Source organism: Octodon degus, unplaced genomic scaffold, assembly GCF_000260255.1.
Source record: "Octodon degus isolate 3935 unplaced genomic scaffold, OctDeg1.0 scaffold00022, whole genome shotgun sequence".
Lineage (NCBI taxonomy): Eukaryota > Metazoa > Chordata > Mammalia > Rodentia > Octodontidae > Octodon > Octodon degus.
This window is the reverse complement of record NW_004524598.1, coordinates 18,320,299-18,330,200: the sequence shown is the minus strand read 5'-3', so window position 1 is coordinate 18,330,200 and position 9,902 is coordinate 18,320,299. Positions and strand designations below refer to the sequence as shown.

At 37.2% G+C, this 9,902-nt stretch overlaps 1 pseudogene across 1 annotated transcript in view; it reads right to left on the bottom strand.

The window, feature by feature from the left end:
* Window positions 1-1,234: 1,234 nt before the first annotated feature.
* LOC101574596 overlaps window positions 1,235-9,902 on the bottom strand; it is a 53,596-nt pseudogene continuing 44,928 nt past the window's right edge. Inside the window, exon 2 of the transcript XR_001117032.1 lies at window positions 1,235-1,396. The product of XR_001117032.1 is annotated as a eukaryotic translation initiation factor 3 subunit H pseudogene (transcript). The remainder of the gene's footprint in view (window positions 1,397-9,902) is intronic.

Genomic DNA, 9,902 nt, shown 5'->3' with positions numbered 1-9,902 from the left:
CCCAATACTATTATGGGCTACTGGACTCTTTTAGAATATTTTGCTGAGTTTACACACCTATAATATTCAAATAACGGAACTTATCAAAAAAAGGGGATACAGATGAATGTCCATTTTGCATCTGTGTATTCAAAGTGGTTAGGATAGATATATAGTTACATTCTCTTAATGAATAGAGTGATTTGTTCTAATGGTATTTGTAAATAGAATATCATGTCCTCATCTTGTACAGCAATTAACCACTATGAAGAATGTACACAATGTGTTTATTATTGAAACTGTCCTACCAATTTGGTTTGAAACTGTCTCATTGCTATTTGTTTCTCAATAAAATTTTAAAAAAATTTTAAAAAAAGAGTAATGCACATCCATTTACCTAGAAAAAAAAAGAAAGAAAAAGAAGTAAAGCCATGCTGTTATGTTGAACTATAGGGGACTCAGGCCAACAATTTCTGACTTTGCCAGTGAAGCAGAAGACCCAATTTTATTATGGACTACGGGACTGTTCTAGAATATTTTGCTGAGTTTACACACTTATAATATTCAAATAACGGAACTTAACACAAAAAGGGGATACAGATGAATGTCCATTTTGTATCTGTGTATTCAAAGTGGTTAGGATAAATATATATTTGCTTTCTGTTAGTGAATAGAATGATTTGTTCTAATAGTGTTTGTAAATAGGATATCATTTCTGCATCTTGTACAGCAATTAACCACTAAGAAGAATGTATGCAATGTGTTAATTATTGAAACTGTCCTACCATTTTGGTTTGAAACTGTCTCATTCCTATTTTTTTCTCAATAAAATTATGTAAAAAATAAAAATAAATTAGCAATAAAAAAAGAAAACAAACAAGCAGAAAAGATAAGCAAAGCAGTCTGACCTCAGGCCACACTGCGTGCATCAGCAGGCAATAGAAGCAGGGCAAGGGTGCTAATGCCACAACCTCGGATTTCAGAGCAATGCAGGCTAAGGCTGGCCTCCTCGCTGTAGGAGTGGGGCTGTATGCTTCAGTTTCAGCTCTGCAAGCAGGTGCTTTGCAATCTGCTCCACAACCCAGCTGTCTCCTGCAGCTACCTCTCATGCAGTCATGGTGGGAACGTAACGCTTGGATCCCCAGTGGGAAGCTGTCCTGGAATTGATCAGAGGCACAGGTTCTAACAAGGAGCCTTTCAGAACAATGGCATACAACCAGGCACTCCAGAGAGACAGCATTTAGGTTGGAGACACTCAAGGACTCCGGCCCCAGCGGAGCGCCTGGTTCTCCCTGCAGGTCACAGAGATCGGCACTCTGCTCTCTGCTGCCTTCTCTGCGAGACCCTCTGCAGTCCACAGCTTTCCCTTCAGCTCTGTGGCCCGAGTCCCCCTTTCTTGCAAGCCACCAGCTGGAAGCTAAGGAGAAAGAGCAGACTGTGTCTGCCCTTCATGGCCTTGTGGTTTGTCTCCTCAGGTTTCTTTTTTTTTCTGGCAGATCCCTCCTAGTTCTTGGGCATTTCATTTTCTATTTATCCTTCCTTAAGGTGATACTTTCTAGTTTCTGGATTCTGGATCTTGAAGAGACTTAGTTGCTGCTCATCACTCTGCCATTTTCCTGGAAGGTATTACTCTCCTATTGTAATTTAACTTTATTGAGGATGCCAGGTAAGGAGGACATAGAAAATTCATCCTGTAATGACTGCTCCCAATTTTACTTTGTTATAGTACATACTTTGAACTATTAAAGAGATAATTGGGAGAGTCCATAACTTTTTCTGTTACTTTGATCTTTAGAAATCCATCCATCTGAGTTTAATCTCTAATTTCAAATTTCATGAAAGATTTTCTTCCTTTTGCTATTTGTGCCTAATGCAGTCTATTGGGACCATGGAGAGACAAAGTGGACCCACACCACAAAATTTGTTCAGAAATGCCCACCACGAAGCACACACACCCCAGTGTCCAAAAACTTAATTGCTCATATAGTGCAGCTTAATGAAAGGAGCCTAGAAGTTTCCATGCATGTCCCAAAAGGACTTCAGAGAGAAGGTAGCAGAGGCTAGCTCAAGCCTTTCACTGTGCTTGAGGGTTCCTGTGAGGACTTGGATTGATTGCTTGGGACTCCCCTTCAGTGCCCAGGGAGAGCACACCTAGGATTTGCCATTACCTGCCTGGTTGTAGTGAGGAACAAAAAGGAGAGTTGCCCATTTACCAAGTATCAAAATGGTGTTAGAGTCCTTGTCAAAGTCCAAGCAAGTCAAGCGCTCTCTCTCTCTCTCTCTCTCTCTCTCTCTCTCTCTCTCTCTCTCTCTCCCTTCTCTCTCAGTTCTGTTCTTCCATTTGGAAGGATGAACAAAAAGGAACATTTAACAGAAAAACAATCTTTAAGAAAAACTAATACACATGTTGAACAAATGGCACAGGAAAAATTATTTTAACATGTAAAAATTCATTAAGCAGTTCCTTTTATTTTTTTTCCTTTTGAACTAACGCAGGCATAAGCACACAGGCACACCCACACATGTCACTGGATGCAGAAGGGCTGTGGCACAAGCGGTGTCACTGGAAGATCCAAAACCAATCTTCCTGCTCCCAGCTTTGCCACTGCATTGACATTTCTCAGGAGCTCAGGAGGAAAACACAGACTCAGGATACTCCCCAAGCCTGGCGGATTGGAATCTGCACTTTATAGACTTCTTAAAATAAAGTTGTTCTTTAATCCTTTAAAATAGTTCCATATGGAGACGTTTTCCCCGCACATACCTGTTTGATCAGATTCAGCTTTAAAAATAAACCAACATGTAAGTGTGTTCTGAATTCAGGAAAGCAACTTGATTTTAATATTTTTCCCCATGTTATGCCCCAAAATGTGCAAACTAAAATTTTTGCTTTTAAACTAGTTGTTTTAGTGCTATGTAAAGGCAGGATTACCTAGTGAGTAATTGGTTTTGAGGGTTGTAAAAACATACTTATTCACATTCATGTTCAAGATACTGAGGACACCAACCTTAACAGAAGAAAATCATATCTATATGTGCATATTGATTTGTTTTAAGAGAGAATGCACTCAGTTCTGGTGAAGCACCAAAGTATAAATAGTGTTTGATACACATTTGATCCTAAAGAGAGGCAGTTCTTTTTGGGAGGGTTCAGGGAAGAATGTATTAACAGATTACTGTTTCCAACTGTTCGGCTATGTGTGAAGGAGAGTTCACAGGTGTGGCTTCAAAGATTGCAGATGTATTGCACTTTCCAAATTTGGTACTCATCATGTAGTATTTGAAAGTATTTCATCATACTTTGAGTTAAAGAAATGAAATGTCAATAAAATTTCACAATTTTTTAAAAAGTAGAATGGTAATGAATCCACTATTTTAATCTGATCGTGATTTAATTGTTTTCTTTCTACCATGATTTCTCCTGATAACACATTATTCCCACGCTTCGAAGTTTCCTTCTACTCTTTCCTCTTCCCAAGTTCAGTCTGCTTGGTGTTTTCATGCTCATCCTTATCTTTCTTAGTCCTATCGAACACAGAACATGATGTACATGAACATATTGTTGTACACTCTTTTCCGGCAATTGTTTCCTCTGTCTATCTTCTTTGCCTAGCTAGACTACTAAAGTCCTTTAGAGTAGATCTGATATGTTGACAATATTATATTCCTAGTACATCAGTCAGACCAGAACATATTAGGTGTTTAGTAACACAAGCCAAGTCAAAGTGCCCTATTGCCTATAGAGAGTTGCATTTTTCCAGGGTACATGGAGTCAGTAGGCTCATTAAAACTCTGTAGGGCATTATGGGAAATTTAAGTAACAGGTTATTGTGGGAAGTGAGTTGAGAGTAATCTCAGGTAAACTTTGTGATCTTTACAGATGTACCTTAAACGAACTCCTGATGCCAAATTCACTTACCCAAATCTGCCAACGTGAGAGTTTATGAAAAGTGACTCAACGAGGTAAATGAAGTGTACACCAGGTTCTGGCAATAATATCTTGGCATGTGTTGCTGGCAGTCACTTATTGTCTGCTTTGGAGGCAAACAGCAAAATTGGGGAAGGGAATTGGCAAGTACCTAGTTTTTAGACTAAAGTCTTAATGTTCTTCCCTTGACTTGGTTGTCAGCCAAAGAGCCTGGGTTAGCTCACCTCATTTCCAGGTGGATTTTGGAGGAGAAGGTTGCCAACAAAGACACGCACCATGACTCTAGAGTGTTATTCTATCTCTGAAATTCAGGTGGAATTGGAGTCATTTTGTCAAAGGACTTCACAATGTTTTTCATCTGTACTGCATTGTGGGAAAATCAGCATAATCAAATATATCATGGAAAATCTGCTCAAATCCCTATTTGTTGATCTGGGGAAAGAATCTAAGAATTTAAGGAGTTCCACTTTTTTCATTCTTTTTTTCCATTCATGAATACAATTGCTAAGTCCTGGTCTATCCTTAACTACTGCTGCTAGGAAGATTTTTGTGGAGTTATCATGAAGGTAGAATAATTTTTCTTACTTCCTGTAACTCACCCAGTAAAACATGAACTTTCATTACTCATTTTTTTTTTCTGTAAGAGGCCAGAAAACTGTCACATATATGTTCTCAGGGATAATATTTACAGTTCATCACAAAAAATACTTCTTTTGCTATATCCCGGCTGATTTACATGTGATAATTAAATTAAATATTCTTGTTTTTCTTGTGTAAAGGGCACTGATGTTCATTGTAACATCTTTACTTACAATTTAATTAAACATGGATTTTCTCATTATAGTCTGTATGAAAAATTTCACATTAAATAGCAGGCTTCATGTGATTACTCTGTTTTAAGGTCACACAGCCAATTATCCAATCAGCTTTGGTGTCTATGATGGCTTCCTATGATCTGCAAACACACAAGTATCTTGCAGTTACAGGATATTTATTCAGGGAGGGCACTCTTCCTTTATTGATTCTGTCACTGCCCAAATCTTTTTGATTGCCAGGATTATTAATCACATCACTTCCTTAGTTTCAGCCCTGCATTGCCACCTGTTCCAGGTCTTTGTTGTTCTACCTTTCACCACAGCAGCTTAGCGTAAGCCACCTTGGTCAGTGGGGGAAAAGTAGCATGGTCCATTCCTAAAGTTAAGTGGATCATCTAAGATGAATGTCCTGAAACGTATTGAGTAAGTATCATGGAAACAGGAATACTTTCCAAAATTTATGATTAAGTAGCCAAAATTTTTTTGTTGTTGTTGTTGTTTTTTGTAAGCTCAGATATTAAGGTTGGGCATTTTCTAAGAATCATTTTATGGGCAAGGTATTGTAGTAGGTTTCCATAGTAACTTTGTTTACCTCTCACCTCAGCGTAAGTGGTCTTTTCATCATTGCAGAAGAATGCAAAGTGGTCATCAGGGAGAGGAAGAGAGAGCTCATGACCCCCTGAATCACAAGGCTGGTGACAGCTGAAGTGGGGCTGCAAACCTCAATATGTGTAACTCCATCTTGCTTTTCTAGAGAGAAATAGAAAAGATGCTCAAGTTGCAATGTAACATTCCATGACCCAGTAATGCCTCTGGACATTGCCAATCAGGGAAACCATACTAATCCAGTCCTGCTTCCATGCCTTCCAGACTCAGGACAACTATCTTTGTGTAGATTGGGCCAACTTAGTTCTGCCCCTTTCAACAGGATCTTCAGGTGTAGCTTAATTTCAGGAAGCAATATGTTGTCCATTTAGATTTCTGTGGTACAACAAAAATAATCTCCCAGTCAATTGCCATCTGGCTTAAGACGGTTTTTAATGGGCTAAGGTGCTCCAAAGATACATCTCAATGAAAATAGAATTTTTGTAATTATTTGAGGAAAAACATATATAAAGGTCACTGTGCACTTGATACTCTTGGGAAGGAAAAAGGAAGAGGTGATAGTAACTAGATGCCAAGTAGAAGCAAAAGGGGGTCCATGAGGCATAGCCTGCTCTTCTGTGAAATATGCTTCTTTTTTCATTTGCAGAGTGTATGACAGTATTGGAAGGCCTAGCATTAGCACGATGACTGAACATGCTCAGTAAAAAGAGCACAAAGACTTTACTAAGACAGCGATAAACATTTGCCATTAATAATTTGTAAACCTAACTTTCTTTTATTCTTCCCCCTTTTTTCACAACAAAACTGTCCTTTAAGATAGATATGCAGCTACTTTCTCTTAGTTCACTGAGAATAAAAGTTTGTACTAATGTTGCTTAGACAAGAGATCATGTCTGCATCTTGTCCTCTGAATAACCACTAGGAAGACAACAATATGCAGTGCATTAATTATTGTAAACTTCCTACTAACCTGTTTTGAAACTGTTTCATTGTTATTTTATCCTTTTTCTCATTAAAATGCATAAAAATTATAAAAACATAGTATTTATTACCAAACATTTTTTAAACCATCCTAAAACTTCTCCATTCTTTTGCAATTTGGAAAACTCATTTATTAGGACTGTGCTATGAGAATTTGTACTAATTTCATGAGTATTGTAAGATGAGCTCAATTAAATTTCTTCCATTCCAAGTCTCTGTTTTGTTTCCTAGAAGACAACTATTTTGAATGTTGACTTTTAGTTATTAAGTTTTTATAAGAAGTCACAATTTCATGCCATTTTTTAGTGGACAGTTTTTTATTATATTTAGTGGAAAATTTTCCAGATACCTCAATGAACAAATCTGAATGTTATGAAACTAAATTTTTCAAGCAAGTTTTATTACGTACATTCTCTTTGGAGTAAGGAATCATTTTTTTTAAATGGAGGATTTTACAGCAGATATTACAAGTATGAGCAAAATGTAATTTTTGATGTACAGGTTGATCATTTAAATATTGTATCAGAATTTTAAAAATCATCAGTTGAGGGCATTTATGTATGATAAACCTTATTATCCTATTTAGGAATTGTTCATCTTAGGTATACTTAAATATAGTTTTATAATCTATGATTGAAACTCATTCTGTGGTCACTAAGAATCACTTTATTGGGTCCCTTTCTTCGAACCCGAAGAGCCAGTGCAACATGGTAGAAACAGTAGAGAGCTTTTGGAAGATACTTTCTTAATAAATCAGTGAAAAACCAAGCAACCTTACTCAAGGTCAGTTTGAACTACATAACAGATTTTGCCTCAAAAAACCAAAAACTTAGATTTCATCCTTAGCAGCCTCAGGGTCTTTAGTTTAGATACCTACCCTTCCCTAATCTTTGGTTCATATCTATAAAATGGTGACCCCCCAAAAAAAATTGTGACTGGGTAGTTGGTAGAATCAAATAGGTAAGAAAGAACTTACATAAAGCTTTAATATGAACATTTGTTAATATTATATCTACTGAAAATACCAAGTAAGAAGAATTTTGATGAACCAAAGTAACAGTTGTATCAAGACAGGATGAATTGGGAAAAATAACTCATAAAATGAATCAGCTCAGTGTATGTTGTACTATTTACCTTCATTTGGCTGAAGGACTTAACTAGATATCAAAGCTGTTAACACTAATGCTGAGAAGAAGTCAGTGTTGGGGCTCGTCTAATAAAGGACAGACAAGGAGCCTTGGTATCCTCCTGGCAAGAGCTTCCACCTGCCACTTCAGAACCTTGCAGCCTACCTAGTGATGCCACGCTGTGCAAGCCAGCATCTACTTGATTACTGGGCAACGTTTGGAAGGTCAGGTCTTCCCAAATTCCTACTGTTCACAAACTGATGAGCATGGTGAATTGTCAATTGCTTTTCCCACATGCAAAGTAGATCATAGTTTTTATGGAAATCCCAGCTCAAATAGTGGCATGCATCCCACTTTCACATACAACTTGTAAATACCACTTGGAAATCTGAGCTTCCTTTGCTTGCCCACAGAGAATGTGTGTTGGGAAGATGAGCTTATATCCATAATGAGAGAAGAAGTCAATGGAAAGACTGATATCTAGAGATTCAATAGCCTTCCGGTCATTGTCAGGGAAAATTGCTCTACAATTATGAGACAGTTATGAGAAAGAAATTTGTCGAAAGGTTTTGAAGGGACAATCACAAATTGCTGATGAAAGTAGATGAAGCTATGAAAAAGATTTATGAAGACTGATTTAGAATTGAATAGTATTATGAGACACTTTTGGAATTCCACAGTGTGGCTGAGGCCAGGAGGCAAGAGATGAGAAAGGGTAAAATGCTGCACATTGTTTGCCAGCAGACGCATTAGGCCCTAGAGCTCAGATCTCAGCTGTAAAATCCGTTGTTCTCTGGGCGTATTGGTTGTGGGAAATGCCTGTGGTTTTCCCAGCCTGCCTCTCTCAAAAGGCTTTGAATACAAGTAGTCTCAGAGGTTATAAGAAACCAATAAGAAAGGGAGAAGTGAAACCTAATAATTGAAACAAAATAGTAGAAATAGCAATGAAGTGTTAATTGAAACAACTTTCTGTGCTGTGAGTCATCTTACAATGATACTTACTAATTTCTTGAAGAAAGTTGTGTGGTGTGTGTAGTTGACAGCTGGTTGAGAGTCTCCCACACACACACAGGAGAAGTCCCAGTCGCCTCTGTAGTGGTAAGTGGGAGTTCATCAGTACCCTGTCTTTCCTGGAGGGATCTGGAAATTTCCCTCCTTAAAACTAGATACCTTTTGAAGAAGACATCTGTCTGCTGGACTTTTGGACCTATGCCATTTAACACCAAATTTTAGTCTACGTTTATATGTTCATGCTTTATAATTCTTTCTCTAAATATAACTCTTACGTCAGGTATAATTCACTTGATGATTGAAAGTGATATCAAGATAAAAAACTGCTCCTGTTTTCCTGTTCACTTCATGAATAAAAACTTTAAATCTGATAATGAGTCTGAACATTTAATAGAACGTAATGTTTCAGAAGACAACCTCCATTGGCTTATGCATGTGTGGTTTTAATCTTGAATAAAGGAGTGCAATGAAAATTCCCAGGAGGCAATGCTCCTGTTCCAACACGAAAGGAACTATGGGGTGGGGAGGATGAGCTGATGGGGACACAGCACCTGTGCATTGGGAAACTGTTCGTTAGGTTCGGCTTATAAACCCAGCCTGGAACTCTAACCACATTACTGAATTCCTCTGTTTTATAATGTGTGACTATAAGTTGAGAATGCTACAACCTGTATGAAGTTTTCATGAGCATTAAATGATATACACAGAAAAATGCATTGCTGAAGTGCGATAAAACTCAAAATACGATTTTCTACTTCCTTTTCTAGGGCAAAATCTCTTACAATATGAATTTATTATCAAGGAGTGGGGGAAATTGTAGTAATTAAGGTTAATTGTGCCACTGAGAAATTATACATATATATATATATATATATATACATAATGGAGCACTTAATATTTTACTTCAACAATATTTTTAATTAAGTATTTAGATTTACATGGTGCCATGTTATAAAATCTTGGAAAGGTTGATTTTTTTTTTGAGAAATCAACACACAAGTTGTTTGTCACCACGTCACATAGAAATTAAAAATTAGCATGAATAAAATCTTGAAAATAATCCAAGAATGAAAGTTCACCCTTTTATATTGGGAAAATATTAAGATTTAAGAATGAAGATAAGAAAGGGCTATAATGAGCTTTCAGGTCCACAATGGCACTTGCTATTGTTCATTCATAAATCTGGTATCTAAGCTACTAGCTTTCTCAGGTCCCCTCATTAACTGATGCCTATTAATTAGATCTGAACAGCTCATTGTATGCTTCCCGGGCATACTGTGCAGAATGTTAATGACCAAAACCAAAAATAGAGCAACCTTTAAAACTCGTATTTCCATCACAACTTTTGCAACCTAGCAATGTGGGAGCAAAGTATTGGAAAGAGACTTATTTGTTGCAACCCCTCGAAAACTACAGGAAAGGAAGTAAATTCTATGACTTCTATTTTTTTTTTTT